This window comes from Coenobita brevimanus, chromosome 103 (assembly GCF_032717465.1).
Source record: "Coenobita brevimanus isolate Jiangsu-jjx chromosome 103, ASM3271746v2, whole genome shotgun sequence".
Lineage (NCBI taxonomy): Eukaryota > Metazoa > Arthropoda > Malacostraca > Decapoda > Coenobitidae > Coenobita > Coenobita brevimanus.
The window spans coordinates 14,785,543-14,810,704 of NC_137056.1; the positions used below are offsets into that span (position 1 = coordinate 14,785,543).

At 40.3% G+C, this 25,162-nt stretch overlaps 1 pseudogene; it reads right to left on the reverse strand.

Moving 5' to 3' along the window:
- Positions 1-17,079: 17,079 nt before the first annotated feature.
- On the reverse strand, positions 17,080-20,098 carry LOC145415769 (E3 SUMO-protein ligase ZBED1-like; annotated as a pseudogene).
- Between the last annotated feature and the right edge of the window lie 5,064 nt (positions 20,099-25,162).

Sequence of the window (25,162 nt, forward strand, 5' to 3'; positions counted from 1 at the left end):
GACTTCTGCACTTGCACACACACTCCTGGGTCATGGGCGCTGCAGCACATGGCACTAATCCTTACAGACTCACGGTGGGCCGTGGTGGAGGTAGACAAAAAATGGGGTATTTTTTTTAAGAGTAAAAAAATGGAGTACGAAGATCGGCAATTTTTCATGCAATCCCAGACCCTTGAAATTGAACACTACATGGTATTTGGACCTGTCTAAGGCTTTACCCAGTGATTTTGACCACCCACCCACCACCACAACCTTGTTTTAGGGGGTAACTAAGATAGAACTTAATTATCAGGCAATGTCATTTCTTGCCTAGTGAATGTTATTATTTTACTACTGAAACCTCATAATTGCAAAACACAGTGGTATGCAATCCAAAATAGTTGCTATTTGTCATTTGTGGTGTATTTATGGCCGTGAGAAAAATAATTTGTTCGAATTTTCCTTGACAATTCTCAAAATCATGAGCACGCACTTGGACTCTCAATCACCACAGACAGGGTAATAATGCCTCTGGCAGACAGCCTTCTGACATTTGGTGCACCGGAAGCATGTCTTCCTGTCAGTCCGAACAGGGCACTCCCGGCACTGGACAGGTGGACTCTACTTCTTAGCACCCAGTGGTGTTCATTATTTTATCAAGTTCTTCATCACTCAAAAAATGGTGGGCCATGATTTCACAGTTCACAAAGAAATATCTGTTCTAAGAAATATTCACTTCCTGCAAGGAAAAGCACTTTAGAAATCATACTCAAACTACTTGCTGGATATGACAAACTGTCACATACGTACGGGAGTACATACAATGGGTGCAAGATACCCAAGGGCGCCGATATGGAAATTTCCTTCGAAGAGAGCGGAGCAACACTACCTCTCCCTACTAGGGCAACACGTGCAAGGAGGGTATCTGGGTGCCCAGCCGTCTCAGACAATAACCCACTCGGTGATCACGTGAACTCTGGTATGCGTCGGGTGTGATACGCCCGCGTATGTATTCTAGGGTTAATACACATATGAAGCCACCATCTTTTCCATTTGTCAGATGGTCACCTGCTTTATTTTACTGTTTGGAATGAAAATGCAAGACGCCAAGAAGTCCACTATTGAAAGATGGATCGCACCCCAATTATAATTACGTCCCTCAATCCCCACCCCTCCCTCTATCTTCATAAGCGGGTAATGGATTTTTTTTTTTTTTTTAGAAGACTAAGGGAAAAAATCCATACCATATTACAGGTGTTCTCCAGTCAAAAAAATTAGTAATAGGATATGGGCTAATTTAGCTTGTATTCACCTGGGTTAACGTCCACTTGAACCTGCAGCAACAATAGTAATTCGCAAATGAGCAATTTGATTTTTGGAAATGGAGGGGAGGGGATGGCCATGTGGACTAAGGCGACCCCCCTCAAAAGGTTGAGAACCACCACTTTTGTATTCTTGCTAATGACCAGATGATTTTACTGTTTAACAATCTCATACTGATTGGGAGAAACTGAGGCTATAATCCAGTTCAGCCTACCCTGGGGTGAACAAAACAGTCGGGATAAAATAAAAACGTTATCGGAGTGACGTAAGCGTAACTCAAGGTCTAAAGAGGACAGGGTCTCTCTAGACTTTGGAAGCTCATCAACCCACTAACGTTCTAGGCTAACTTGTAAGCGCCCCCCACCCCAACACCAACAAATCAGGGTACCGTACGTTAATACTGGACCTCAAACCTTGATCACTGGCCAAAGTGGTCTACTCAGTGAACCATATGCACATTTGCCTGCAAGGAGTAGTGAAAATCAAGCAATATAATGGACTTTTAGAGTGCCGTCTGCCATCTGAAGGACGAGCCTCACTCTGATCTAAGCCCGAAAAAGTAACAGCAATAGTTATGTCTGGGTAACCTTATTACCTGGAGATTTTGAAAGATGAACATTCATGGCTAAAATACTCGAAAATATACCAACCATTCGTCACTAATACGTTAAGAAATTTCACGAATGAATACTTTTGATTTGCATAAGTGTAAATTGGTTTTCCTACTGGCAATTCCTTACATTCATTTAGTTATATTACTAACGAGCTCAGTGGAGTTGACTTTCATAGAAAGTAAGAAATACAAAGGGAAACTGTTCCAGAGTTGACCTGTTGCATAAGTGAACGACTGGGAGTAACTTCACCTCCTGCATTAAAGAGTTGGACAGAAAAGGGATGAAGATTGTTGCTAGACGGGTGCTACGCGCCTGTCGTGGTGGTGGAGGGGTGCAAGCAGATAGTTCAGAGCAGCAGTGACTATTGAAGTTGCGATATAAGAGAAAGATGCAACAGTGTGTAGAGGAGACAGAGGTTGAAGGGGCCAGTAAGACGAGGAGGGTTAATGATACTAAAAGCCTTTCACTCTGAGAAGAGCTGTACGTGGGTACCCTCCCCACACCCGAGATGTACTCTACACAGAGGCGAATACAACCCGTGCATAAAAACTGTGCAAGGGTAAAGAAGGTACAAGTCGGCATAGCAAACCCAACCTTTTGGAAGCAGATTTTGCAAGAGGTTATATGATCTTTCCACGATAAATCCTGAGAGAATGAAACCCCAAGTATATTTAACGATGATGCAGGATTGAGGTGGATATTATGAAGCACTAGTGGGTACCCCCGTGGGAGATTTTGATGGGTTGTTAAGTGTAAGAACAGTTTTTGACGCATTAAATACAAGATTACTTTTACCCTACTCAAGAGATACGAACCAAGTCAGACACCAGGTGTATCATAGCCTCATCCCTTGTTTGTTGAAGTAACTCCTGAGATGGATCCTGCAGGAAGCGAATGGAAAGGCGAAGGGTTGAATCGTCTGCGTATGAGTGGATAGGGTTAGATGTACAGTTTAGGTCATTAATGAATAAAAAGAATTGAGTTGGTAATAGGACAGAGCTCTAAGAAGCACCACTATTGACAGATCTAGAAGAACGGTGGCCGTCTACAGCAGCAGCTATAGAACAATTGGAGAGGAAGCTAGAGATTTAGGCACATATAGAAGGGTAGAAACCATAGGAGGGCAGTTTGGATATTACAGATTAATGCCAGACTCGATCGAAAGCCCTTGAGATGTCAAGTGCAATGGCAAACCTTTCGCCATGGTCCTGAAAGGACGACGACCAGGAGTCAAAGGTACGAGAGAAGATCGCTAGTGGAGCGTCCCTGACAGAACCCATACTGACGATCAGAAAGAAGGTTGTGATAGGAAAGATGCTTTAAAAATTCTGCTAAGAATAGACTCGAAAACTTTTGAAATATACTATGTTAAAGCAATTAGGTGATAGAGAGTTGGGAATGGTCACCCTTCTTTGGGACAGGTTGAATGAGACCAAACTTCCAGGAAGAAGGAAATGTGCAAGTTGATAGACAAAGGCAAAAGTTTACCTAGGCAGGTTCCAAGAACAGATGCACAGTTCTTGAGAACAGAATGGACCCCATCAGGCACATATTCCTTTTTAATATCGAGGTCAGAGATGGCAGAAAATACATCAGTTGAAAATTTTAATGTCAGCCATGAGGATGTTAGACGAGGGAAGTGATGGAGGAACAACACCGGCATTGTCTAAGGAGGAACTGGAGAAAGTTTGAAGAGATCTGCTTTATCAGAAGAAGAAATTGCTACAGAGCCATCAGAGTGGAAAAAGGAGGGAAGGATGATGAAGTAAAGTTATTAGGTTTTCGGCAAGGTGCCAGGAGTGGGAAGAATTCGTGTTAGTGTTCACAGCATTTAGTACGGATGAAAATTTTCAGCAGAATGAAGAGCAGACTCAGCTCTATTCCGGGCAGAAACTAAGATGAAATTCAGGGGTGGGTTTGCTCCAATACTTTTTGTAGGCCTTCTTGTGTGGACAGCATTAGAACAAGCATGATTAAACCAAGTTTTTTTGTTTTTTTTACATTAGTCAAAGGATATGAGAAATGAATGTACTGTATGCTTCCATGCCCAAGAGAATAACCTCCATAATGATCACGGCTCACTCAGATGCCTCTCTGCCATGGAAGCCATAATCACTCCAGGGAAAATCACAGTAGTACTGTCTGAGGACCTCCCAATCGGCAGCCCCAAAGCATCACAAGAAGTTTCTTTGGAGGGTCCACAGGCCATACTGAAGCGATAGGACAGGTTAAAGTGAAAAAGTTGTGGTCAGAGGAGCCCCATGGAGCGGAAAGACTAACAGTAAGCAGAAGGATTAGTTGTAAGGAAGAGGTAAAGTGTGGTGGAACTCTCTCCAAGCCTGTCAGAGATACGGGAAGGGTGCTGTACAAGCTGCTATAGGTCATTAAGGATAGGAAAGATGTAGGCTTGTTCACCAGGTGGATCAGTGAAAGAAGAGGAGAGCCAAATGTGGTGATGAACATTGAAATCTAGAGTGGACTTCTCTAAGAAATGAGAAATGTACAGGATGTGTTCCATCACAGAAGTAAAATGATCAAAGAATTTTTCATGGTCAGTAGAATTACGGGGCAAGTAAACAGCATAGATATAGTCAGAATGACAGGAAAGCTGAAGTCAGAGTCGAGAATTCAAAAGAATCAAGTTCAGGAAACTAGCAAAATAAGATGTTGCGAACATATACACAACATCCACATTTGGCTTTGAAATGAGTACAAATAAAGTAGGATACGGAGATGGGGTTTGCTATCAGTTGCCTCAGACAGCAGAGTCAATTAGGATGATAAGGTGAGGTTTAGAGGAGGAGGTGGTGCCCAACAGAGAGACTAAAGGCCGTGAGTGTTGCAGAAATAAAGCGAGTCAGATTGATTCCAGGCAGCTCGCTGGGTCGTCGCCGGGAGAGGGGCAGATGGTGGGTGCATTTATGCCCCCCCCCCCCCCGGGGACTCAAGAGGTTTGATTATGAGATGCCACTTCGGTTGAATTTCGAATAAGAAATGTAGTATGTAATGTGCATGTAGTTTGATATTGACAAAAACTTATATTGGAGAGTATCCTGGCCTACTTTTTGTTACTGAAGCGCTGAAAAAGTTCAGCAAAGGGGGATGGTCAGGAACTAGTCCCGAGGGCTGATGAAACTGAAGCTAAAACTCTCCCTGTAATCAGCTTCCATACACCTTGGGAGTGCCGCCTTGCTCGACTGGTGCTACAGTCGACTCCCCAAGACGATAAAACATACCACACTTGGCTCTCCAGGCAGGCTGATGAGCAAACGGCTCATTAAGTGGCCATCGACCACGGTTTTGAAGCCCTATGTTTATTAGATTCTTGTGATGCACCTTGATTTATATATTGAGGAAAAAATTACAAGTTAGCCTAGTGCGTGAGCTGTTTAATGAGCTTGAGGGTGAATCCCCCAAGCTAAGACCATTATAATGGACCATATAACTCAGCAGAACAAGGAAATATTACATCTAACAAATACGCTGCCCTGATGTGAGCTGGAACTGCCAACCCTACGGCCGAGAAGCGCGAGCGCTATCGCTGAGCTGTTCGGGCCTCCCCCCTTCTTAATGTGCTTGTTTGAACTACTTTTCCCTCCGAGAAGGTCAGTCATTTTGTTCTTTATCCTGACGATTTTGTTCACCTCAGGGGGAGACTGAACTGGATTATGACAGACTTCATTAACCCCTTAAATAAGAGGGTGTTCTAGAGTAAAATAGTCGGAAGGAAGGAATGAATCTATACTCGTAGGTGTATTATAGAACAAACATCTGACATCACTGCCATTCTGAGGCTTAGAGTCTGATAATCATTTGGTATATGCTTTGATTTATTTTACCATCTCTTCCATACACTGAAGGAACAATTCTAAATGTGACTGAAGACTTGATACAACTAATTTCCATGTTACATTCTCATGTACGTTAAAATGATAAACTGTAGATATGAAAACTATATACATCTTATTTCTTAAGGACTGTCAGTACAAAGACTGATAATAATATTGAGCAGGTCTTATTATGACATCGGCTACAATGTCCAGTAAACCAAAGAATACATGCAAAGCGAAATTTTGATGGGCTGACATCTTATTTGCAAGTCTACGATCGTAAATCAAAATACATAAGGTAATTAATTTTGGTTCGATTTTCCTAAGTAATATATTAGTAATTTCAATGGTATATGCCAGGGCTACTCAACTACTCTAGGAGTAGGGCTGCATTATGGAAGTTTAGCAGAAGGGACATTTTTCCTCTAAACACTACAGAAAAACGAAAAATTGATATATTTGCGTTTGCATTTTCTGCTAAATATATAAAAACGAAAAACTATGTTTTATGTTTATTTTTTATTCTAAGGCGGTCAAATGGCCAAACAAACGACGCAAGGGCCAGATTTGGCCCGCGGGCCGCCACTTGAACGGCCCTGGTATATGGTTTTACTATACCTCACGGTTCGATACGGGTGTAAAAATAATGGACGACAATGTAGATCATTATGAAAGCCACCTTCATTGATCTCATTACCAATAACGAACTCATTATGGCATCGTCGGAGGGACCAATTTATGTACCGGTAAATGCAAACTAACGAGTCAAAAGTATTCATTCATGTGATTTCAATGAATATTTCGTAATCTTGAAGTAGACTGGACCACCCTATTCTCCAGTTTTGTTTTTTCTTTAGCTGTTCATGGAGTTCCGTAAGAACTTTCTGACAAAGTGGTGAAAAAATTTTTAAAAGCGGTGTTTTAGAAGGACGCCATCTTGTGGGAAGACAGACGGACGGAGCCACTTTTGAACGAAATTACCATTATCAGTGCTTATTAATCCCAACCTGACCTAAATATTTGTAACAAACAAACATGTTTTACCTTGACCTAACTCAATCTTTTATCCTACCCTAACCCAATCTTATCCTACCCTAACCGAATCTTATCTTAACCCAATCTTTTATTCTAACAACCAATTTTTTCTAAATCTACTCAGTTTTATCCTAACCTAACCAATTTTATCCTAACCTAACCAATCTTACAATCTGTCCCGTAAGTAATAACTTTATTAATGATTCCTCATCATACACGAAAAATCACTTCTGCACACCTTTACAGTCACTGACTCAGTTAAAAGACGTAAATAAGTTAGGTTTTGGTGGTCCTGGCTCCATTGGAGATTACCAAGTTTAATAACGAGTGGTCTAAACCTTGTAACTTACCTACATAGAAGAGGCACGTTAGTTACGTTACTGATTCAGGCCAAGGACAGAAGTCATGTCAGTCACGTTACTGATTCGGGCCATGGACACATTGCATGTTACGTAACTGATTTGGGCCATGAAAACATGGCAAGTTAGTGACGATTCGGGCCATGGACACTAGGCACGTTAGTTACCGGTACGTCACTAATTCGGGCCATGGACACATGGCATGTTAGTGACATTGCTGATTCGGGCCATGGACACATGGCATGTTAGTGACATTGCTGATTCGGGCCATGGACACATGGCACGTTAGTTACTTTACTGATTCGTGCCATGGACACTAGGTACGTTAGTTACGTCACTGATCCGGGCCATGAACATGCTGATTCAAGCCAAGGACAGAAGTCACTTTAGCTACTTTACTGATTCGGGTCAAGGACACTTGGCACGTAAGTTACGTTACCGAATCGGGCCAAGAACAAAAATTTCAAGTTACGTTACTGGTTCGGGCCAAGGACAATATTTCAAGTTACGTTACTGATTCAGACCAAGGACAATCTGGCTTGCTAGCTAGCACACTGCTACTGTTACTCGAGTGACGCAAGCAACCACCTGCGAAACCACTGCAATCTGACTCACCAGCTGGACGATGGACTGTTTTGTGGTGTGGTCCAGTAGGCTGCCTTCGCCACCCAGTAACACCAGAGCCAATACAACCGCCAATATCGCCACCCTCGCCATGGCTCAACCTAAAGGAAGATACACGATAGTAATTTGACTAAACCTATTTCCTCAGAACAGAAATAAAGTTTCCAGTAACTGCGTTCATTCCAAATACCTATCGAACTTTAGATGAATTATAATTTTTCTTTTTTTAGATTAGAAACCAATGAAAGTAGTACAGAGTCATCCAATTAAAATATCAAAAAAATTACAAAAGACTTGTCAAGATATAAAGTTATCCCACCTGCTGTTAGTACCCCAACACCACCAACGCGACGTCTTGGTGGTGACTAGCTACACGGCAGCGCGGTTTCCGTATTCAGCCTTCCGGTTCCGGGAATGCAAAAGCGATATACGACAGACAGGAAAGCACCTCTTATTTGGATAAAATTGTGAGCGCCCGCGCATCCTTCACGCCATCTAGGGAGTTACCGACAAACTACAGGGAGCCAGGAGAACACAATTTGCTTGTTACTTAAGGTTTGCAAAGTAATTATGAATTCTCATTGTATACACTGTTCTCCGTGAATTAAGTACTTTATTGTTAAAACGTCTGTCTATATCTATATACCTAGGCTGCTTCCCCTGGTGGCGGGAGGAGGGGGGGGGACATCTTGCCGCACTATGGGGTAGTACACCAAAGAGCCAAAGTTCGCCGATAGTCCCTGGCATAGCCCATAGAGGGCCCAATGCTCGTCCACCAGAGTAAAGGAGAAGGGAGGAGACGAAAAGGGGGGTGGGGGAGGAGGCAACAGGACAGGGGAGGGAGAGAGCCTGTGGCGATGGTAGATGCCACATTTCGTTTATTGTTTTTATTATTATCATTATTATTATTAATGCGATAAACATAAGAAAGAAGAACGTAAGCAAGCATTAGTCCGTGGAAAACGTCTGTCATCTTGTATTTTTTCTGATTAATTCTAGATTATTTTTCTTGTTAACGGAAGCATTAGTGATGTCCAAAGGCAAAAGGTTCGATAAAGTCTAGTAACTCATAAACAACGGTTTGAATTTGATCCAGACGATCAAAGAGGCCACACAAAAAAAAATCCCCATCGGGTTAAGGAAGTAAAAAATTAATTTAATCTTATCAGGTAATGTGAACGATGACTGCGAGATAGAGGAACGTAAACTAAGATCGATGCTAGGATGGAAAGAGAGAAAAAGAGGGAACAAGGAGTTATTGTAGTACGTGAAACACGCAAAGGGCAATGCCTAGTTTGGTGGTAAGTATTTGGGAATCTAATAATTACATAGTTCAGACTAGGAAGGGTGAACGTGGTAGAATAATTTTAATGCTGATAGGCATTATGTATTATTGCCGCTCACACAAGAATAATCGTCTAGAATTAGAAAGAATACAGAAGATGTCAGCCCTTTTCTAAGGGTTAATGCTTGATTATGTCCTTCATTCTTAAACTTAAATAATAATAATAATAATAATAATAATAATAATAATAATAATAAAACAAGGAACAGCATGGAACAGAATGGTGGAACGAAGAGGTGAAACAGGCTGTGGCACAATAGAAGAAAGCATACAATGAATGGATGAGAAATAGGGGCGTGGAAGAAGTTGAGAGGCGGAAGAGAGAGTTATATGTGGAAAGGAAGAGAGAGGTGAAAAGATTAGTAGGAGAGAGTAAGAAGAGAGTGGATGAGGAATTTGGAAGGAATTTGAGTGTAAAGTGGAGGGACTGTAAGAAAATGTTCTGGAAAGAAGTGAAAAGAGTAAGACAGGGTGGAAGTGAAGTTAGCAGGGAGTGAAAGATAAAAATGGTAGATTACTAGTGGAGAAGGGAGAAAAAGTGAGCAGATGGAGAGAACACTTTAAGGAATTGTTGAACGTAGAGGATGGAAGTAATGTGAGTATAAGTGGCTGGGGAATGGCTGGGAGAAGGAGGGAGGTGAGAAGACAGGAAGAAATCAGTAGGATAGAAGTTGTGGAAGCAATGAAGAAAGTTAAATCGGGGAAAGCCCCAGGAATTGATGGAGTGTGTGGTGAAATGCTGAAGCATGGGGGAGAGATAGTAGTAGAATGGATGTGGAAGATGTGGAGATTGGCCTGGGAGGAAGGTAGAGTCCCGGAGGATTGGAAGTCAGGTATAATTATTCCCTTGTACAAAGGAAAAGGGGAAAAAGAAGTGTGTGGTAATCATAGGGGCATTTGTCTTCTTAGTATAATAGGAAAAGTGTATGGTAGGATACTTATAGACAGAGTTAGAGAAAGAACAGAGAAATTAGTTGGAGAAGAACAGGGAGGCTTTAGGAAGGGAAGAGGTTGTGTAGATCAGATATTCATTCTTAGATCTGTAGTGGAAAAGTTTCTAGAGAAGGGAAAGAAGTTGTATGCGGCTTTCATGGATTTAGAGAAAGCATATGACAGGGTGGATAGACAAGGATTGTGGAAAGTGTTAAGAATATATGGAGTAGATGGGAAGTTGTTGAATGCTGTGGTGAGTATGTACGATGGTGCGAAGGCTGCAGTGCGTGTCGATGGTGAACTAAGTGAATTTTTCTCTTTGATAGTTGGTTTGAAACAGGGATGTGTCATGTCTCCATGGTTGTTCAATCTGTACATGGATGGGGTAATAAAAGAGGTACAAGGTAGGGTAGTGGATGTTGGAGTGGCCCTAGTGAGAGAGGATAGTGTTTGGAAACTCCCTGTACTGTTGTTTGCAGATGATACTGTGTTGCTGAGTGAAGACGAAGGAGAGCTTCAAGGCTTGGTGGATGAGTTTGAGAGAGTGTGTAAGAAACGGAACCTAAAGGTGAATGTAGGGAAGAGTAAAGTGATGGTCTTTGAGAGAGGTGAAGTTAGTGAATGTACAGCGAGGTTGGATGGTGAGGAATTGGAAAATGTGAGTACGTTTAAGTATTTGGGTAGTGTGATGAGTAAGGATGGAGGTTTGGAGGGTGAAGTGCTTGAAAGGGTACAGCAGGGAAGAAAGGTTGCTGGTTCCTTGAAAGCAGTGATAAGAAACAGGGAAGTGAGCATGGAAGTGAAAAAGTTACTACATGACAGTATTGTGATACCAACTCTAACGTACGGAAGTGAAGCTTGGACATTGTTGGAAGGACACAAGTCAAGAGTGAGAGCAGTGGAAATGAGTTATTTAAGAGGAGCCTGTGGAGTCACGTGGAGAGACAGGCTGACGAATGAGGATATAAAGGAGCGTTGTGGTGTGGATGTGGATGTGATAGGAAGCGTTATGAGGAACACACTGAGGTGGTTTGGCCATGTGGAGAGGATGGAGGGTGAAAGACTGACGAAGAGAGTGTATGTGAGTGAGGTGGAGGAGGGAAGAGGGAGGGGGAGGCCGAGGATGAGATGGAGGGATGAGGTGGAGAGGTATATGAGAGAGGGGGGTGTGAGTTGGGAGCAGGGCAGTGAAATGGCGGGGGACAGGGCGACTTGGAGGCGATTTGTTTGTGGCCACCCCAAACGGGATTGAGGCGTCTAGCAATAGATAGATAGATAGATAAAACACCCGATATGTGGTATCTACCATCGCCACTGGCTTTTTCCCTCCCCTGCCTTATTATATGCTTTCCTCTCCCTCCCCCTCTCTGTCTCCTCCCTTCTCCCTTAAGGACCTCTCCCACTTCGGCGTAAATAGGCACGATGAAGCCACGATGAAAATCGTGGCCGAAGTCGGTGATGTGTCGACGACTCTGACCAAGAATCGTGGTGTCGGCGTAATACCGGCGACACCAGTACGACAAAACGCCGACACCTTGGCAGAGTATACGATATAACCGGCGACTAGTAGCCGACATATCACCGATATATCGGCGAAATGCGCAAGCATTATTCTAAATTCAAATTTTAACGTTTTTTTTTACGGTGATTCAACGGCGATAAAGGTACAACGGCGGTGTGCTGTCAACATGTATCGTCGATGTGTCGGCGAATGCATCGGCGCAAGAGGCACGACGTTATTCCCCTGAGTTCGCCTACATGTCGGCGCAGTATCGGCACAACCCGGTACGTATCGTACGGTTTATGTAGGCTATGTCGTATTAACCTCACCGATGCATTGCTGATACATTGCCGATGCTTTGCCGTATGACCGTACGACATCTCAACGGTTTTTTTCACCACCGATGCCTCGCCGATGTCGGCGATCATACGCGGTTTATACGCCGGGTAATCCCCGACGTCGCCGAGGCGTCGCCTTGTTGTCGACGACTAATCTGCGAAATTTTACAAAATCGTGGAGGGCCACAACGTTTTCATGCAGCATGAAAACGTCGTGGCCCCCCACAACAAATTTCCACCTCGTGCGACGTATCGGCGACATGCCACGAATGGACAAGATTTTGATCACGAATACCCACGATTAGGGATTTTTGACACATCGTGACTTTATCTTCCCCACTTTCGCCGAAATGGGAGAGGGCCTTTACTCTGGTGGATAAGCTCTGCGCCCAAAGAGTCTATGGGCTGTTTGGATACATATGCCTGCCAGGGACTGTCGGCGAACTTTTGCTCGTGGGTGTACTACCACTCTGCGGTCAGGTTGTTAGGAAGAATTCTGCCACCGTATTCCTTGCATGTCGTAAAAGGTGGCTAAAGGGGGCGGGGTGAGGGGACTAGGGACCCCCTCCTTTATTTTTTAATTCCTGCAATGAGACAGTGCATAGAATGGGATGAGGATTGAGTAAGCCCAGTACCCTGGAGACTGTTCAAACGTACTGCAAAAATTACACACACAAACACACACACACACACACACACACAGAGTGTAAAAAATCAAAAGAAAAAAGGGATTTGTTGTGGAATAGATACAGAAGACACAATAGTGAAAGGGCATATAATAATAATAATTACAAACAGGCAAGAAACGATTATACAAGAATAAGGAGGGAAGCCCAAAAGCAGTTTGAGGAGGATATCATAAATAAAAATAGTGATCAACCAAGGCTATTTTATTGCTACATCAGAAGCAAAACCAAAGTAAAAGATAAAATACAATCCATTACGGACGATGGAATCACTTATACACAAGAGAAGGATATTTGTGAAGCACTAAACAAGAATTTCCAATCAGTTTTTACAGAGTAAAAAAATTTTGCGAGGAATTATGTGGAACATGCATCATCACACATACTACCAGATATACAAACATCAGAAAAAGAAATACAGGAGGAGCTAAGTAAATTAGACAAAGGAAAAGCAAATGGTCCTGATGAAATTTCATGTTGGGTGCTATGTGAATATGCAAAGGAGTTAAGTAAACCATTATTTTTAATTTTCAAGAAATCCTTGAGTCAAGGTAAACTACCTGATATCTGGAAAAAAGCAAACATTGTTCCCTTATTCAAGAAGGGGAATAGACAAAATCCACTTAACTTCCGACCAGTATCACTAAACAGTGTTGTAAGGTATTAGAAAAGCTTATAAGAAAAGCTTGGATAAATCATCTAGAACACAATATGATAACAGAAAGACAGTTTGGTTTCAGAAAAGGAAAATCATGTGTTACGAATATGTTGAGCTACTATGACAGAGTAACAAACACATTACAGGAAAGAGAAGGATGGGTGGACAGTATCTATTTAGATTTCAAGAAAGCATTTGACACAGTACCACACCAAAGACTTTTATGGAAACTGTACCATCAAGGAGGAATTCGAGGCAAACTGTTTTGTTGGATGCAAGATTTTCTCATAAAAAGAAAAATGAGAACAGTACTAAGGGGAAATTACTCATCATGGAAAGAAGTGACTAGGGGAGTACCACAGGGCTCAGTGCTGGCACCAATCATGTTTTTAGTGTATATAAATGATATAGACAGTAACACTGGAAATGAAAGCTATCTAAATATGTTTGCAGATGATGCAAAAATACAAAGGAGAATTGCTAACACAGACTCTAGTAAAGAGCTACAAGAAGAATTAAATAAACTTCGTGAATGGAGTAATACATGGCAAATGGAATTCAGTGTGGACAAGTGTCATGTAATCAAGTTTGGTAAAAGTGGAAAAAGACCTGATTGGGATTATATGTTAGGAAATAAAACCCTACACACATCAGAAGAAGAAAAGGACCTAGATGTGATTGCCAATAACAGACTATCTCCGGCTGACCACATCAGTTAGAAGGTACGGAACATGATACACTGCTTGCCAATATGAGAATAGCGTTTACATACATAAATGAAGACATGCTAAGATAATAACATCATTCATCAGACCAACCCTGGAGTATGCATCAGTAGTCTGGAGTCCTCATCAAAAAAAAACACATAGACAAGATTGAAAAAGTTCAACGGGCCGCTACAAGATGGGTACCAAGCTTAAGGGATCTAAGCTACGAAGAAAGACTAAATAAACTGAATCTACCAACACTACAGGAGAGAAGGAAAAGAGGTGACATGATAATGCTATATAAATGCATATCAGGGAAGGAGAAAATAGACACAAATAATTACTTAACCTATGGGGAAGTATCAGCAAGAGGACACTGCAAAAAACTGCATAAGGAGAGGTGATAAAGACGTAAGGAATTTTAGTTTCCCAAATAGAGCAATTGATCAGTGGAATGCACTACCGAATGAAATAGTGTGTGCCAAAACAATTCACAAATTTAAGGATATGTACGATATATAAGGTTTAAGACACGGGACAGTACGAGCTTGACTCATTCCTGTAATGATACAATTAGGTAAGAACACACATCCAGTGTTACTGATAACTCTGCAGTGCGTAGATATATATTGATCAATGTAGGCCTATTCTATGACAGTGCTGCCAACCGTAAGGACATGTCCCTAAGCCTAGAAACTTTTGACAAATTTTCAAAGGCGTAGGGCGTAAGGACGCCCAGGCAAAATACTTAAGAACCTAGGGATATTGAATTTTCATTGATAATTAGTACATTTTCCTGTATGAAATGTAGCAGATAAATATGTTTGGATTTTTCAATCAATTAATACATTATTTCAGAGTAAAAGCAGCTTGACAGCCATCCTTCAAGATGAAAGTATCCGAATAACAAGGATAATTCGTAAGAATTTCATCAAACCAGAGTTTGTAGATGGCTTAACAAAGATTGAACCTGATAATACAAGTCATCATATTCCCCTTGAGCAAGTTAGCTTGGGAAGTGAGTTTGAGTCAATGATGAAATTAACAAGCATTTCAGGATGAGATGTCTCTCCTTTAATCTAACAGCATTTGTTGAGCTCAAAAAATAGTTGCATCTTTTTGACCCTTTGTTTAAGGAAATGAAATTCATATATCTAAGATTGCAATAGATTTTAATGCTAGGAAAACTCTACCAAAGCTAGACAATTTAATGGCAAAATATGGACATCTAGTAGAATCTCAGAGTGACTTTCAGAAAGTGAGAGGATTTGCTAACATATTTCAGTGCTGATGAACGTAACCTACTTCTTACGAAAAGCTGTAAAGAACTTTGGTTGTATCATTCCAAACGAAGACATTTTTCAGACCAGTATGTTTTTAGGAACCTTGTCTCTTCAGCAAAGCTCATCCTAACATTGCTTCATTCCAGTGTGGAAACTGAGAGGTTCTCACTAATGGCAGAAGCTAACACAAAAAAGAGGAATAGACCTTTTCCAGTGACGTCACAGAAATCACGTGATTTTGTTTACGACTCCATATTGGACGGCAAACTCCTCGCAGTAATGGCTGTCCAGACAGGGTTGTCAGAGATGAAACTGTCAGATATGTGCAGATATCTGAATCAACGCCACCAAGATCTGTACAGGAACAAGATAAATTGTTTGGGGCTAGATCCTTTCACCATATCTAGTGAGAAATTCAGCAGTTTCAAGGAATGGGGACCGAAACCAGATCTCAGATATGGCGATCACTATCACTATTTGGTAAATACTTCATCAAAGATCACCGGAGCATCCTTCAATGTAAACAGACGTCATATTGTACATGTATATATGCAGTGTAGGCAGCTGGAACTGACATATGGTACTTGTAAATCGACGTGGTAATCAGCAAATTATTAACGTGGGGCCAAGGGATTGTATTACACTGACTTGGAATCGAGTAATTATGAATGGAATTGGTTTCCCAGTGTTGTACCCTAGTTGCTGCCCCCTATTTAGAAAGTTCCAAGCATACAGAAGGCTAGATAAGCGTATGACAGGTATGGGTTGCATACAAAATTTGTCATTCTTGTAGTCACACTCCTGTGAGAGCTGCCTAGCATGGGCCTGCATGGGCAATTGTAGGCAGGGTAAATTAGTCACACTCTTGTGGGAGCTGTCTGGCATGGGGCTATTGGCCTACTGCAGTTATCTTCTCTTCTTAAAGTTAGGTCCTAAGTTAGGTCAGGTTAGATTAAGCTGGTTGGGTTAGCTTGGTTTGGAATTTAAAAAAAAAAAAAAAAGTTATTTCCGACAGAAATGAATATCAGATTCAAATTAATCACACTACAAAACATTAAAAAATGAAAATTTTAAGCTTCAAGGTGAGTTGGGTGTAATTCCGGAAAATTTACTTATTTTGGAAATTTCAGTAAATATAGATCTTGAAACATACAAACAGCCTATACACTGATGTTTTAAGTAGTTTTACATAAAATGCATAATTGATAGTATAGGCCAAAACTGTCAAAACTACCCTTGAAGTTAACTTTTACATTACAACTGAAACAGAACATTGGCACAAATTTAAATTAAGGTTATTTATTTCATGCCGATGAGTACCACAACCAGGGTTGGAGTCAAATAATTTTTATCAATTCAATTCAATTCCAATTCAACGTAAAATGTGAATTATTCAATTCAATTCCAATTCATTTAGAAAAATAAATGTTTAATTCCAATTCAATTCAATTCATAAGCTTGTCAATTCAATTCAATTCCAATTAATTTAATAATACGTTTTCAATTCCAGTTCAATTCAATAATACGTTTTCAATTCCAGTTCAATTCAATTTATAAGCCTGTCAATTCCAATTGAAGGTACTTATTTAAATCTTATGCCACCCAGGTACTCCCAGTAATATCAAGAGGAAAAATAAAACTGTTTATTCATTCACATATCTATTTTCCAAAAATTTGTCACCAACTTCAAGGTTACATACTGTATATTGTTAATATTAGATCTCAATTTTCATGTTTAACAAAGAACTTCCTTTAAATCAACAACACTGTTGCAAGTCGCAATACTATCCAATATCCTTAACATAAAACTTACTTCTTTTTTTGGAACAAAAATTAGAATTTCAAAATTGGCCCTGGAAAAATGTTACTCAGAATTACATCTGATCATCATCAATTCTTCAAATTTTTTGTCACCTAAATTGCACCTTTCAGGCCTGAAAAGCTTGCCAGCAACAGAAAACAGTCTTTCAACAGGAGCCGATGTAGCAGGAATGGCTAGGTACTTTGTTGCAAGTATAGTGAGGATGGGAAGCTCACTTTGTTTGGCCTTCCAGTAGCCAAGGGGATTACTGTCTTCTTGTATACATGGTTGGCTGAGGTAGAGTGAAACCTCGGTTTCTGATGGTCTTGCTGTTGGTGTAGAGGACCGGTTCACCAAAGCAAAGAATTTGTTCCTTTTCATCGGTGGTGGTTCTTCAGGGGCAGTAGATGAAGAAGCCCCACACCCACTGCATGCTTCATTCAGTGCATTGTATTTCCTAGTCAGAAGGTCACGAATGTCTTCGACTTCATTGTCATGGCACCAATCCAGCTTGTAACGTGGGTCTAAGGTGGCAGCTAGCTGGAAATCCTCCATAGACTCAAACTTACTCAGGCGAGTTTCTGTAGAGGCCTGCAGTGTAGAAACAAGTTTGCACTTATGCACTTCATGAAGATTAGCTAAAGCAGCCCGAAGGCCACGGACACAGTTAATTACCAAACTAGATGTCACCATGTTTTGTCCCTGAATCTGATGTCACATACTCAAATGGCTCAAGTATATCACAAAGCTCTTTTATGGTGTTCAGCTCATACTGTTTCAACTTGTAAGGAGTGTCAAGTTTGTCCCACACATTAGATGAAACACGTAGCACTGACCTTATCATCATCAGCTGGCTATTCCAGCGTGTACATGTTGCCATCTGGAGTTTTAATTCATTTGATAGAACTTCAGTAGCAGTTGCTGATTTCCTACAAAAACTAACTAGCTTTGCTACTTTTGCCAGAAATTGCTTGATCTGACTATCGTTCTCTAAGCCATCTTTTACCACAAGCTGCAAAGTATGAGCAAAGCATGGACTGCGATTTGGGGGTAGATATTCATACACTGTAGACTTTGTAGGTGCTGCATCATCAGATGGAAAAGTATCACAGACACTGACACCAAAATCATCACCGTCGTCATCATCTTCAAGTTGCTCCATTGGGAAAAGAGTAAATGCCTTCACCATATTTGCTGCGTTATCTGTAACAATGGTAGTTACCTTACTCCCAACATTATAGAGGGCCATTGTTTCGTGATAAAGCTCATAGATATTTTCTGAAGTATGGGCGCCTTTAAAGCGACGGCATGCCAGCATAACACTATTCGTGTTGTGGTCAATTATGAAATGACCAGTTACACCTATAAAGGACCTCATATCCCTACTGGACCACAAATCAACTGTCACACATAAACTCTGGGCTTTCTGTAACTTGGTCTTCAACCGGGACTGAACACTGTTTGACTTTTGTGGTAGAAGTACACTACTCAGATGCTTACGACTAGGCATTGAAAACTTTGGCTCTGCAGTCACCATGAGCATGCGGAATCGCTCACTATCAACCAGGGACAGAGGAAGGAGATCATGTGCAATAAAGTTCACAATACAGTTAGTAAGTTCAATCTGCCGTGAGTTGGTGGATGTCCACTTGCTTCCTTTGGTACTGCCTTTCATGAAGTTAACCATTGAGGGCTGTTGTGGATCTGCTGGTGGAATATCGAGCTTTTCATAGATTTCTGGGTGGTTCTTCTGAAAAGAAAAACAAGGGAAAATAAATTATTTAGTTTTACAAGGCTCTGAACAAAACTTCCCACCCATGTACAGAGTTTACATATAATACTGTTAAGGGATCCAGGTGGCTTGACTGATATAAAAATGGAAATTAATCCATAGAGCTAAGCCATATTACTATGTAGCCTCGCTAGAATTACAGGAGACTGCTACACTACTTCCCTCCAAAGGTGGCCACTGGCCAGCGATAGATTCGAACTACCGACCATCAGATCAGTAGCCAAGCGCTCCACCAGCCGAGCTACCCAGAGCCCCAGCTCGGTTGGTAGAGCGTTTGGTGACTGACCTGATGGTAATAGTTCAAAATCCGCTCGGTTGGTTGAGCACTCAGCAACTGATCTGGTGGTCGGCAGTCCGAATCCACTACTGGCCACAGTATATTTTATAAAAAAAAACTGTTTTTCCTTTTTCTTTTTTTATACAACTAATACATATCTTACAACAAATAACTCTGTCTCAATCTGTTTTGGTTCATCTTTTAAAGAGTTAGGCTAGGTTAGATAGGTACAGTACCAAAACCAAAAGCACACAAAAGAGGCTACATTACAGCATATTTTATTGAAAACCAGTTTTTCCTGTTTTCTTTTTTATACAGCTAATACATGCCTTACAACTAATAACCCTATCTCAACCTGTTTTGGTTCAGCTTCTAAGAGGTTAGGTTAGGTTAATTAGGTACCAGTACATTACCAAACCCAAAGGCACAAAAAGAAAATATTACAGTATATTTTAACAAACACCTGTCTTTCCTTTTCTTTTTCATACAGCTAATACATACCTTACAACTAATAACCCTATTTCAGCCTGTTTTTGTTCAGCTTTCAAGAGGTTAGGCTAGGTTCTAGTTAGGTACAATGCCAAACCCAAAAGCACAAAAAGATATTACAGTACAGTATAGTTTATGAATGACTGCAACTGCACTAATAACTATAAATATCAAATGTGTTGACTTAAACCAAATAAACAAATACTGTAAGTACTAAGTACTCTGAAAAAGTGTAAAGAAAGAGGGTAATAAAATTCTCTCTCTCTCTCATACAGTAGTAGCCATAGTGTACTGAATATCTAAAGAAATTCTTCTTAATTTCTTCTGTCTAAAATACTAATCAGGTACTACTAAAGTAACCAAATGCTCACCTCTAAATCCCTCCTGAAGTTTGATGTTGCTTTGGTAGATCCACCAACAGGCTGCTTACAGTGACGGCAAACAGCTTTAAGGTTTCCTGGTTTGCATTCACTAGAACTAGAAGGCATGTTGAAATGGCTATGTACATTTGATTTAAGAGGCATTTTTGTCACAGGATTTGTTTTTTAAAGCAGAGTAAGCCACTTATCATAGACCAGCTGCCAGTGGTTTCCACCACACTACTGAACTTTGCACACTGGCCAACAGGGTATGGCAGGTTAGGCAGGACATGTACTGGACATGTACACACCAGCTCATCCAGGCAAACTGACAGGATTCAAACCTGCCATTCTTGAACATATCATACAATTTTTTTTTTTAATAATTGTAGAGACAATTATAAGGAAAAGAACACATTCTTAAATAGCCTATATTATTAAAACATAGGCTATATGAAAAGAACATAGTTTAAGTTTACCAGGCCTACTGTGATATAATTACATGAATAATGTTGCCAAACATCACAATATAATTGAAATTAAGCAATGTTATGCATACATTGTTGGCACTTGCCAAGTTGCCAGTAAACTATACAGTATTTTATAATGTCTGATCACAATATTTATTTTTAGTAACATCAATCAATTCATATCAATTCATTGCTATTAATTGGTATCAATTCATATCAATTCATGCTATTAATTGGTATCAATTCCAATTCAATTCTAATTATTTCGATATCAATTCCAAATCAATTCAATTATTTTGAAAATATTTTTTTTCAATTCAATCCAATTCCAATTCATGCATTTTTCGCATCAATTCCAATTCAATTCCAATTCAATTCATAATTGACCCCATCCCTGACCACAACATAAAACTAAAAGACTTCAACAATATGGTTTTATGATTATACCTTTTAAATTAACAAAAAAAATCTTAGTAGTTACATACCTGGTAAAAGAAAAATATAGAGGGCTGTTGACATACGCTAAGTACATTATTTATCCTCTTATTTGTAATTAAAATATTTTTGTACTAAGTGGAAATTGTACATTTAATTGGAGCATGTATTGACAGTTTTGCTTTCTGTGGAGCAACATTCTTTTCTAAACAAAACAGAAAGTTATCAATAGCAGTACAAGTAATTTCGCTTCAGTTTTAATTGCAACATTGTTTAGCACACAGGCTTACGTGGTATATAAGTTTTATACTGAAGTCTTGAACAATATTCTGTACTGCACTATTATTAAAATCATCCACCACGACACAAATATCAGTTTCAAATGAATCACAGTGAAAAACATAGAAAAAAATAAAAATATAAGCTTTAACCTAACCAAACATACCCTAACCTCCTTACCTAACCTAAACTAACTTCAAGTATGACCTAACCTGTAATTTAATGGGTTTTACTTACGCATTTAACATTCTTATCATCACTGCTATGTCAGATTTGGTTTGGGTGAAACTCTGGAATATTAAAACAAGGCCTGTGACATGGACTCTCCCCTCTTTTCCCACGCACACTCACGGCCGTGTGGGTTTTGTGCTCTCACATTAACACAGATAGGATATCCCATGACACCTGCAACTGCTAAGAATGGTAAATATGCCCGTATCTACTCACAAATCATCGGTTCACCTGATATGAAATGCTTGCAACAGAGCTGGGAGTAGGCTGCCAATTCTCCCTCTCCATGGCAGCTATCCACTTCTCTTGCCTTTCCTCATTGGCTAGAAACCGGTAGAAGTTTACCCCACTTCCAGTTTTCTGCCTTGTCTTATAGCCGAAGGCACAACAGTGGAGTACCATTGTGGATCCTGCAATTCTCTCACTCTAGACGTCTGACAATTTGCCGTCCAATATGGCGCCGTAAACAAAAATCACATGACTCGTGACGTCACGTGGAAAAGATCTATAGGATGGGACCTGGGTGCGGATGCTCAAAACTTCAGTCCTGGTCATTGCTCGCCAGCGCGGGACTAGGTCATAAGCTGTGTTCACAATGGCTGCCGTCTGCGATGTTCAAAACAGTTTGGGCGCCATGTTGTGACGTCAGCGGGACTATCTCTGGTCGCAACTCCATCAAAATTTACGACTGGTACCGAGCAGTCCTAAAGCCCATTCAGCACGGTCATAAGGAAGCTTTGAGCCTCTCATCAGCGTTATCTACCCCTCAAAACATTAGTTAAGGGAAGTGTTTGTAATACATACAAGCATATAGCGGTATTCTATTATGGCAAGGATCACAGGGAACGCTCTCATGCATGATTTGAGATTGGTTATAGAGTTTTAAGTGACTAGCTATTGAGGCCTCTTATGAATTGTAGATGTGCAGCATAATTTTATCTCATGAGACTATGAAAACCTCCCTATGATGCCACATATTTGCTGTAAAATGTAGGCTACTCATATATTTTCATTAGGTATGGCATGTGAGCTGTTTTGCTTCAACAAACCCTCGTTCTAAGTTAGATGTGGACAGAATTGGTATTTTTTCCGGTATATTACAGTTTAGGACACTACTGGAATTTCACATTTTAATCTCCATTCTCTAGAGTATGCATATTGAACTCCAGAGGTGTCCTAAACTGTTAATTTACTTTCTTTTTTTTCTTTAAGGACCTTTCATTAGCTCACAATTTTATTATGACCAGTATGGGCTGTGAAGTGATAGGTTAGGATCTTTAGGTACGGATAGGGTAAATGTTTACAAGTGCACCTGCCTTATGGTAATGAATTTGATATAGCTCAATAGGTACATCTTGATGTCTGCGTTAAATTATTCTAATTTATCCATGGCAAAATAATAGTCTTTGAGATATTAACAAAAACCCACCACCACTTTGCATTTAGCTTAAAACCTAACCTAACCTACCCTAGTCTAATCAGAAGCCTAACCTAACATTACTTAACTGCACCCCACTGACCCAAAAACAACTTAATTATCACCGTAATCATGAGGCCTTGGCTTGACAACCTCCAAGCAGGTTTGGGGTTTAGGTTAGGTTAGTTAATTTAGGTAGATTAGGTTAGATTGGGACTAAAACATTGTTAGATAGGCCTAATGGTTATTAAAAAAATATAAAATCTGTCAGATTATAAATTAGAAAAGAAAAACATTACAAAACAGGTCTTCAGGAAAAAATTTCCAGTTTATTGACTAAACTGAATGCTTGAATTTTGTTTTTACGTCCGAAACATCACGTTGAATTCTACTGACAGCATTGACAGGATCAGTAACATACTGCCAAGCTACCGCCTTCATCTGACTTCTGTTGCGGCACTGTCAAATGAAAATTTTCCCAATATAATGTTTTGCTTCTCTGCAACACTTGTTGCCATAGCCAGCAGCTTTGCATCAGTGAAGTTTGGGCGCCGAGGTCTCTTGGCTTTAGGTTCACCTTCCACTGTGCAGTAGGCTAGTAACAGCAGACAAAGAGGCATGTAGCGAGTACCTGTGGCGCTGATTTTTGTTGTTACCAGCATGCACGTGTTGTCTGTTTAGAAACAACCTCCTTGATTATCATCGGCTGCCTTTTTTGTTACATTGATTCTCATTGGTTGCTATCAGATCAGCTGGCGAACTGCCTGCCCTCTGCCGCATGATGGGACTAACACTTATACCCGCCCTACGATTGACCGCTTCTCGTTTGAACACTGGTGGAGGTGGTCAGTCATAAGGCGGGAATAACTTAAGACTGGACTAGAGGAGCGACCACAGACGGCGGGACTGAGATATGACCAGTTTTGAGCATCCGGCCCCAGTGCTACAAATATGAAGACTAACATACAGTCTCATATGTTGATTACTGAGAATCACCAGTATATTATAAAATAATAGAGAAAGTCTGATGTAGAAATATCGTACTATGTAGTACCAAATATAAATAGTACACAAATATGTGTAAATGTAAAATATAATTGGTACAAATAATTTATATGCTTAAAATCAGATTCAGACCTGCATTCATGTGAAAACAGATACTGAGGAAGGAATATGTATCAAAACAAACCAAAAATAATGAAATCGCTAACTTATCCCCTAATTCTTCTGTGAAAAACTCTTCAACTATCGTAATTCTATGATGGAACACATCCTACCAATTTCTCCCTTCTCTGAAATATCCATTCTAGTTTATTCCAATATTTACCACCACCTTGGCTCTCCTCTCCTTTCACTGATCCACCTGGTGAACAAGCCTACATCTTTTCTATCCTTCATGACTTCGAGCAGCTTGTACAGCACCCTATCAGTATCCCTGCCCGCCTTGAACAGTACCAATATACTTGTCCCTTTCCTTACAACTAATCCTTCTGCTTACGCTGTTAATCTTTTCCACCTGTTAGGCTCCTCCAATCACAATCTTATCACCTTAACCTGTCCTATCACTCCAGTAAGGCCTGTAGACCCTCCCAGGAAGTGGCGACTATGGCATCTGGGAGCTGTAATGATTATTGCTTCCATGGCCGAGAACCATTCGTGTCTTTTGAGCATTACAGAACTTGGACATGGATGCATACTGTACATTCCTTTCTCTTATCCTATGACAATTGCAAAAAAAAAAAAAAAAAAAAAAAAGTTTAATAAAGAACATAGAGAAACGCAGCTACATAATTCGGCTGTGTATTGCAATTTCGTTGGCTAACGTATAAAAGAAATCTACTGTGTGTCCATTGCTGACAGCCTGATACTTCTCTATCTCATTTAAAATACTTTTTGTCATAGTGATTATGCTTTTCGTACATTCTTCTACGGATATACATATTCATTTACATATGCATGGCTTACCTTGAACGAAATCCAGCTGGAAGAGATGAAATTTTAAAACTAAACGTGGGTAAATCTCTGCTGTGTCCCACCGCGCCTCGCAGCGGCGGCGGAGTAATACTGGTAACTAGCCGCCGGTTGTGACATCACAGCCAAATGGTGAGAGACCCAGGCCTGCTTGATCAGGAGGGCCTTGCCTCAGCCCCTATTATTCCGACTTAAAAATGTTTTACAGTCTCTCTCTCTGTATATATATATATATATATATATATATATATATATATATATATATATATATATATATATATATATATATATATACCTCAAATTGTCTTGCGCGCCTCTCAAATTAAGTGAAGATTGTACAGTGGCGAACAATATCATTACTCTTTTTTTTGGTCGAAGTAATAAATCTCACATGACATTCTGAAAGTTTGTGAGGCTCCGAAGACA